General features: G+C 32.3%; 1 long non-coding RNA gene across 1 annotated transcript; it reads right to left on the minus strand.

Moving 5' to 3' along the window:
* Positions 1-2,074: 2,074 nt before the first annotated feature.
* Positions 2,075-8,484, minus strand: LOC134855331 (uncharacterized). Its single transcript, XR_010164469.1, has 3 exons — positions 8,161-8,484; positions 4,969-6,178; positions 2,075-2,551 (listed from the first exon to the last, which is right to left on the minus strand). It is a non-coding gene; the product is annotated as an uncharacterized LOC134855331 (long non-coding RNA).
* Between the last annotated feature and the right edge of the window lie 344 nt (positions 8,485-8,828).

Raw genomic sequence — 8,828 nt, forward strand, 5'->3', positions numbered from 1 at the left:
ATTAAAACGTCATATCATGAAAACTAACAATATTTGAGCAGTCAAACTTGGATGCAGGAGTCGCAAAATCTGAGAGTAACCTAAAAGTTCCCAATTACAGGGTTAGGAGTTTCAAATTTTGGAGAAAAAACATAAATTAGGTTAATAATTTTGAAAAAATCACAAAAAACGTCATATCTCAAAAATTACAAGGATTTGAGCAGTCACATTTGGAGGCAAAACTTGCAACTCCTAGGAGTACCCTGGCAAAACCTGATTATAGAGATGGGAACTTAGAATTTGTGAAATTTTTTATATCTAACTTCTTTGAACAATTAAAAAAAAAAGACAACAAAAACAACATCACGGAAATTAAGAGCAATTAACCAGTTGCCTTCGAACACAAGATTTGCAATTTGAAACTCATGAGGGTACCATCGCAGTACCCAACTACAAGGTTTGGAATTTCCATTCTTTTGAATGTTTTGAAATCTAAGATTTCCAAAAAAGTAAAGAGAAATCATAAAGCACGACGTATCTCGAAACTGCAAGGATTTGAGCAGTCATATTTGGAGGCAAGATTCGCAATCCTTGAGAGTACTCTGACAGCACTCAAATACAGGGTTGGAAATTTCAATTGTTTTAAAATAATTTGTAATTTGAGTTTTCTGAAAATTTTTGAAAAAAAAAACAAAAATGCCGTACACTAAAAGGATTTGGACATTCGTAACTGGAGGCCAAATTTCAACTCGGTGAAATAACCACTGAATTCTAATTGGAAGATTACAAAAAATCTTAACCATTGCAATATACGATATCGCTTAAACGTGAAAAAGTTCTTTCGTTAAACATGCAAAAATAATACGTTGAAAAAGCTTAAACATGGCGAGATAGTGAAGCCCGCATTTAAATATATGCTAGATTAAATGAAGCAATATTTTGTTTCTTTCATAATGAAACCCTTGACATTCAAAGTTCGTTCCAATTCGCGGCGGTCAGTAAAAATTTGAAAACTTTGCATATTTCTGCCGTTTTTATATTCGGCCAATATCAATATTCAGTCCCTGGAAATGTGTACTTTCTTTCCAAATTTTAGATAACAGAAATCTGATTGGCTGATTTTTGTTTTCGCGCATTCGGTCCTTCGCGCATGAGGGATTCCACCCTCGGTGACTATTATGCTTGTAATTATACACGCACATGATATTTAAACCGGGTGCCGGACATCAAGCGGACGGTAATTCAAGCCGAATCGTAAAATTAGGAACTTCAAGCCGAATATTTTGAGAATTATTGTTGAGTTGAGAAATATGATTAAATTGAAAATTTTTTTGAAGAATTTCCAAATTTAATTAATTTTATTCACTAGTTATTGGCGTTTTCATAAAAAATTAAGCCTCTAACTGATGTTTAGGAAAGTTGAAAAATAAAGCACGGTTGAAGGCGTTTTTCATGTTTATAATAAATGCATTTCAAAAACCGGCTGATGTTATTAACTGATGCCAATCCCAAGTGGTGCATTGTCATAAATAACACTTTTTATGGAGTAAACTTGCCAAAATTTTTGAAAAGCAATGTTTTACAGATGAAAAGCAATGTTTTACAGATGACAATAGACCCGTCGGTCTGTTGTCCTAGACCCAATTTAACCAAAAGACAACCTTACTCTCTCACATGACATACGAGAACTATCAGAAAGAAGTTGCTTTGCCATATAGTAGTGGGCTATTCTAATCTACAACATTTTAGAAGCAAAAGCAAAACAAAAACCTAAATCGGGATTTTCTATAGATCAAATTGGTTTTGAAAAAGTATCGTTTACTGATTTCCGGCAACAAAAAATTATGCCTATCACTGGAATGGAAACTGCCTTTAACCCATTAATTTTTTTCGCGGTAATGAATCAGGAGTCTTTGAAAAAAAAGCTTTTGTAAAAAATTATTGTAATCCAAATCACGAAAAAAAAATAAACTATTAAAACATTTAATGCTAGCTTGAAAAAACTTTATTTAAACTGTAAATTTCAATTTCATTTGATAGAACGATATAATTTATTCAAGGCCTAATTTGATACAATAATTAATTAAAATTAATTCAGCCAAACTAAATATGCTCTCATCATCTTAAGTACAATTATTTTGCGTGGAGTTCCAGTAGTTAAAAAAATATATGAAAATTATGCACAAAAGTTCCAAATAGAAAATCTATGTTTAGGCAATTAGTTGGATATCGTTATCATTGGCAGAGCCCAGGGTTCAATTACTCCCAATGAAAATACGAAAATATGCGAGCTACTATGTTCGACGCGTTCCCAAGTCGATTCGTTCAAATCATTCTCCAACTCTATCTGAAACGCCTTAACTGCAATCCAATTTGAGTTAATGCTCTCACGAAAAGCCACACATACCTTTTTTCTGAGATTCCAAGCTAGGAGAACGCTTTGGTCATTGAAGAATACGGAGTCAACACGTTGTAATCCATGGTGTGAAAGCGTTAAGTGAGATGGTTTGTTATTCTTGAAAACTGTGAGTAAACCGTTGGAATGAAAATACGCAGCAATTAAATTGAATTCCTGAAGACGGAGTGTTTGATAAAAATTATTTCAAGTAAAAATGTTTCAGCAGCACGCAACTTAGCATGCTCAAGTAATATGATACATTGCGAAAACAGTTTTTTAAACCAAAAATCAAAGAACTAAGAACACAGTTTTATACAAAACATTGAATACTGTTATACGAAGAACAAAAAATATACGACAAAAAAACGAAAGCAATACATATAAAAGGGAAACCAAAATAAACGATGGCAAAACAGTTTCAATTCCACATATTGTTTTAAACATAAAATAAAACTTTTGAAATGCATAACACGTTTGAAATGCATAATTCAAACTGGAACGTTCACAAAAAATCTAAACGGCCTCTTTGTTTCTTTGAGTTTCAAATTTTTCATGCAGTTGGATTGTTAAGTTATAAAAGCCTGAAATTCTAAGAAGACAACCTTTGAAATGAAAAAAAGCAAATTTTAAAGCAAACAATGGAAAACAGTTTCAGAAGGGATAGTTTGAGTAATCCCTTTACGCACTTAATATAGGAATGGAATATTTCTGGTGCAGAGAGGCAGTCACGCACTGAAAGGAATATGAACTCCAAAAGATACGTATTTTGTTTACAAGAAAAAAGAACGAGAACCGTTCTTAAGACGATTGCTATCCTGAGCACAAGGAAACCGAAAAATTTCCCGAACAAACAGTTTTCAAGAGTTAACACCTGTTTTCAACACTCTTGAACAAAAAAACGGGTTGTATTATATCGCTAAAAAAGACAAAAAATGCTTTAAGCAAACAAGTACAGTCGCAAATCAATTATACAAAATCCGATGACAAAGCGAGATTTTCAAAACTAACTTTCTATAAAAATTTGTGAAGCAAGAACTTCAAAAAAATTGACCTCAATGATTTCGTCTGGGGAAAAACGACCAACTTAACGTTTCCATAGAAGCTTAAATGTTACTTTTATTGATAGTTGAACGATTAACAAAATTTTCCTTCGCCTTATTATATAGAACTTAGCACACTGAGATCATGCCTGCAATTCTGACAGTGGCTCTTGAAATATGAAATTTGTTGAAAAAGTTCCTAGCTTAAAAAATAGTTTCTCAAATGATATTGAAAAATGGAAGGATCAAAAACTAAAAAAAAACTATTACCAGGCAAAACTAATAAATTTCGTCGTAATCGAGTAGCTTATAAAACTCTGATTACACGAATCACTGAAAAACAAACAATTTCGAATTAGCAAAGCCAACATTCAATTAGAAACCTACATAACTTTAAGACAACCGAAATCACTGATTCCCTTTTCAACAAAATTTAGTGTTTCATAAACCAAATAAAAAACACATCATCACAAAAACACAAATTACATCACAACACCAAATTTCAATATGACTGATACTGATAAAACTAGGAAACATCTTTATTACTTATTAAAAACTGACTGCGAAAACTACACCAACTAAAGCTCTTTCAACTTCACCTCATGCTCTTTCAACTACTTTTTATCAAAGTAATTCATTTGAATTACTTCGATAAAATAAACCATGGAATAACATTTTTCTATTCCTCTTAAAATCAAAAACCAAATTTGAATAAAATTTGTCCCCCAACTGATCATGAAAAACTAGCTTGAAGAAACCAAGAAACAAACTGCGAAATGAAAAAAAAAGCAGGAACAATTTGAAGACTTTTCTGAAAAAACAAGGTTCCGATCCTTGTTAAGATTGGTTTGAAGAAAACCTTAAAATTTGCACCGCATACCAAACAGTTCCTAGAAAAACGTAACAGTAGTACATTGAACAAAAATAAATTCTATTTAGTAGGAAAAAAATTGAGGCAAATTTTATATTGCAATTTTCGCTCGTTGCAATTTTCAAAACAAAGATTAAACAGATAATTGGAAAAGTATTGACAAACAGAGTGAAATTTTTTTTTCAATTTTTAAGTTTCCCAGAAAAATTACACCACAAAGTTGCTTAATGCGAGTCTTTTTCTTGGGTTAAAAAATTCTTAGGCAGAGGCGAAGCGGAGCTTCTCAACACTTGCTATACAATAAACATTTCGCAACAAGATAATGATTGAAAAAAAACGAAACCACAAAATTAACTCAAAAAGCTAGGGTTGAAAAAACAAATTCTTTCTGTTTATAACAAAAAAACTGTTAAAAAAACAAGTTTGAACTTAAATTTATTCGACCACTCCAACTTTATTGCAGGTTTTTCGTCGTATTGATTATTTTCAAAGGTATCAATTCCAAGAATGGCCGAATTATTTTTAGTTGCGATCTTCAATTTACAATCTTGCAACCTATAGCTAAGTTAAAACACAGGTGGGATAAGGGTTAGTGTTTGTAAATCAAAAATTCATTAAAAAAACATTGCCCCAAAATCTAACGATTATTAATTCTTATTTCTTAATTCGAACACTCCAACTTTGCTGCACGTCAGTAGAGTTGGTTTCTCATCGCAAGGAATATTTTCATAGCCAACAATTTCGAAAAATGGCCGGATGACTTTCAGTTCTGGATCCCAAATTAGACAATTCGGCTCTGGGTTATTGAAAAAGTAGAGACAATTTGATGGATATATACCGGGAAACGGTTCTGATGTAATAATCGCTGCTTCCCTATCAGTTATGTAAATCGGTTGAAAGACATGGAGGACTAAAACTTCTGCTGACAACAGCAGCGCAAAATAACACGAATTTGGCTGATTCGATAAATTAACAAATTGGCGAATTCGCCAGAATTCTGTAGAAACAGTTATGGATAATTTCCTGTTTTTAAAAAGAGCTACTCGTAACCCAGATTCATCCTTCTCGCACAAACTACAATATCTTCCCTTTTTTGTTGCTATCTTGTTTGCTCGAGCTCTAACTAACTCAAGCAAAGAACTCTGGCACATTTTGCAATGCTGTGGACCCGGAACATATGCAAGCAAAGAAAAGCATAGGTTACTTTCCTGTATATTAGCCATTAAAAAGTAATTTCCTTCCAAGACGGACATTTTTAGACAACTTCGTGTCTGATTTCGGTCAATCTCTGGGAATAACTGACATTTTGTTAATTTCTTTTTTACAAAAGGCATGTAAGCAATTTTAGGCCATTCAATTGACCGCAAACAAACCTCGAAAACATTTTCCATGAGAAGTTTTAAATCAGCTCGCTCAAAATGTAATAATTTCAAGCACGCGTGAGTCTTCAAAACTTGATTTTGCTGCTCCAAAGATTGTTCCAAGCTTTTTCGAACTTTGCAAAAATTTTCCACCAAAACGCTATTTGAGTTCTGTAAGTTTTCACGCAGTGACTTGACCAATGAGTCGCTTTCATTCACTAATTGTGTATGCTTTTGAAGCTCTTGAGATGCAACTTTATTTTTTTCATTTAAAACCCTTGCCAGTTGTTCAAGTTTCGGTTTTTGCTGTTGCGACGTTGCAGTTTCCCGAAGCAATTTTTCACTCATTTTAACTATAATTTCAATTATATCTTCAACGGTATAAGTGTTTCTTTGGTCTGCAGCGTCAAGTTGTATCATTTCATGAAATTTTATGTCTTTGCTCAGAATTTCGAAATCCGTAAGATATTCAAAAATTTGTTTTGTGGATTCAACTCGCTTCTCTGCCATAGTAAGATACTTGTGACCTCTATTTTTACCAGAGAGGACCCATCTTATAACTCAAATTCAGAATAGATTTGACCTTGCTGTGCAAAAAGCACGAAGTTCCCAATAAAGATACATTTTGAAAAAGTTTGAAAAAAATGGTACAAATGGCTCGGTAATACGGTAAAAAAGGTAACCTCATCCAACTGTGTTTTTGTTTTTACGGCCAGATACTTTTTCGAATTGTATGCTGGAAAAGCCATGATTCAGAAAAAAGTAAATATTATTTTTTTCAAAAGTTATTCAAACACTTTCAATTGGCGGTCTTTGGAATCTTGTGTTTTCTGAGAGGTAAGAATCTTGTTTTCTGATTTAAAAATTAAAGAAAAGAGCCAATTATGAAAACTTAAAATTTGCATCCGAAAAGGATTTAGCGTTATTTTGAGAAACTGAACGAATCATAATTTTTTGGATTAAAAGTAAATCCATTGGAGATAATTTAGGGGCAAAATTCTTTTTAAAATAATAATTCAATCAAGGCGAACAAACAACTAATGTTTTCAGCTTTTCATCAGTTTCTTAATAATCTACTAACAAATATCCAATAAAATGACTGGCGAGTAATAAATATATTACAGCTCCTATAAAAACTGAGAAATATTTTGCGTTGGGGTTTCAATTTTCTCCTCAATGTCAAATGGACTATTAATCATATCAAAGCACTACCCGTTGCCAAGACTTTATCGGTAACTGAGTCTAACATAAACGCAAAAATATATTCAATTTCTAATTTACTTAATAAAACATAGCCAACTGACAGTTGGAAAAGAGTAATGAACGCAAGTAAACAGAAAAAAAAACACTTTGATGAAAAAACATCAATTTCTGAATTTCAAAGAAAAAAGAAACACTTAAAGCTCTTTGAACTTCTAGAAAAATATATGATTGGCGTTTTTTGACAACATCAACTCATCTTGAAAAGACTGGATCAATAGGTTAAATTTTTATTCCGCTGGAAATCTAAAAATTAAATTTCACTTTCAAAACTAGAAATTGTTCGTGTTTTTGCGTCATTTCCACGTTCGTTTGTAGAGAGTAAAACTTTCAGCAGATGAACTTCAAGTAAACTCACCAAATGCGTATATAACTAAGTACATTCATAAATGCATTAGTATGTATGAATGCACATCTGTAGTTATTAAAGCATTTTAAGACTTTTTCCTGAAAAAAAATCACCAAGACATATATTAGAGTCTTTACTACGTTCATTACTATTAATATAAAGTACTTAAATAATTGTTTAATAAATAACTTCAAGATTGTGTATGAACTACATTCTGAGAATGAAAAAAAACGTCGTTAAAAATTACAATCAAACATTGCAATTTTGAAACATTGCCAACTGACAGATGGAAAAGAGTAAGGAACGCAAGGAAACTGAAAAAAATCGACTTGTTTTTCGAAAATCTTCAACTTTTGAATTTCGAAGAAAAATAGATTGCCTTAGAGGTTTTTGGATTTTTGAACAATTTATGATGGACACTTTTTTGTTTAAAATAACCCAATTTGAGAAAACTGGATCAATAGGTAAAACTTATATTTCGCTGGGAAATCTGAGAATTAATTTCATTTTCGAAATCAGAAGTCGCTCACGTTTTTCGTAACCTTTACAATTCTGCTGTTCGATAGTAGAGTTTGCCTTCTTTTAACAATAGAAATGCACTGAACTTAAAAAGTAATCACAAGTCAAACCGCAAAAAATCAAAACTGAGCGTGAACAAATTTTTCCTGAAAAAAAAAAGAAAAAAAATTAGCAAGACGCATATAAGAGTACTCACTACGTTCATTAATCTTGACAAAAAAAAACATTCCAAAATTTCGATAAAGAAAAGGAAAGGTTACCGGAGGCTCAGTTACCTAAATTTTTGCACCCCCGTAACTAATTTTAATTGGAGGAAAACGATAAATACTTTTGCTTGAATGAAAAAAATACATCTCTTTAATGGTTGAAAAGGTCCTCTCTACCTGTGGTTATGAAGGCACTTGCTACACAACACTTGCGAACACGGTATACAAAACAGATCATTTATAATCTTGTGGTCATCGCATACGGATATTTCATACCCACTATGATCCAATATTTTATGTCCACGACGAGTATGCGCACAAATACAAGTGTCACAAAACACTTTGACAGTCTCGCTGGCACATACACAAGTTGAACAACGCATAAATTCATCCGAACGTAATGCAACATCGCAATTAGAACAATTTAAGTCAGTAGTGTTTCCATCTGCCATTGACATGGGAGCTGCCATTGGCTCGGGCGTGATCGTAAAACTCATTTTTCAATCTTGAAAATAGAATAAATTTAACTAAGCCATGATCAAATAATGTTACTTAATTGTTTGTTTTAGTTTTGATTACTCAATAATTCGACAGCTGAATATGGCTAATTGGTATCCAAACTACGTAGAAAACTTTTCTAAAACGAAAAAAAAATTCAATTTTTTTCTCGCACAGTATAATGGGAAAAAACTATTGGATTAAGAGCGTTAGTAAGTAGATTTTACTCAGAAACAGAATCGACAAAACTTCCGTAGAACAAGAACTGCTGAAACGCATCTTAGAGTTAGCTAAAAAAAATTGCTGCTAGTGTTAGATACAACTTCTCACAGAAGTTCAGTAATAAT

This window comes from Symsagittifera roscoffensis, chromosome 10, assembly GCF_963678635.1.
Source record: "Symsagittifera roscoffensis chromosome 10, txSymRosc1.1, whole genome shotgun sequence".
NCBI classification, from domain to species: Eukaryota; Metazoa; Xenacoelomorpha; order Acoela; family Convolutidae; genus Symsagittifera; species Symsagittifera roscoffensis.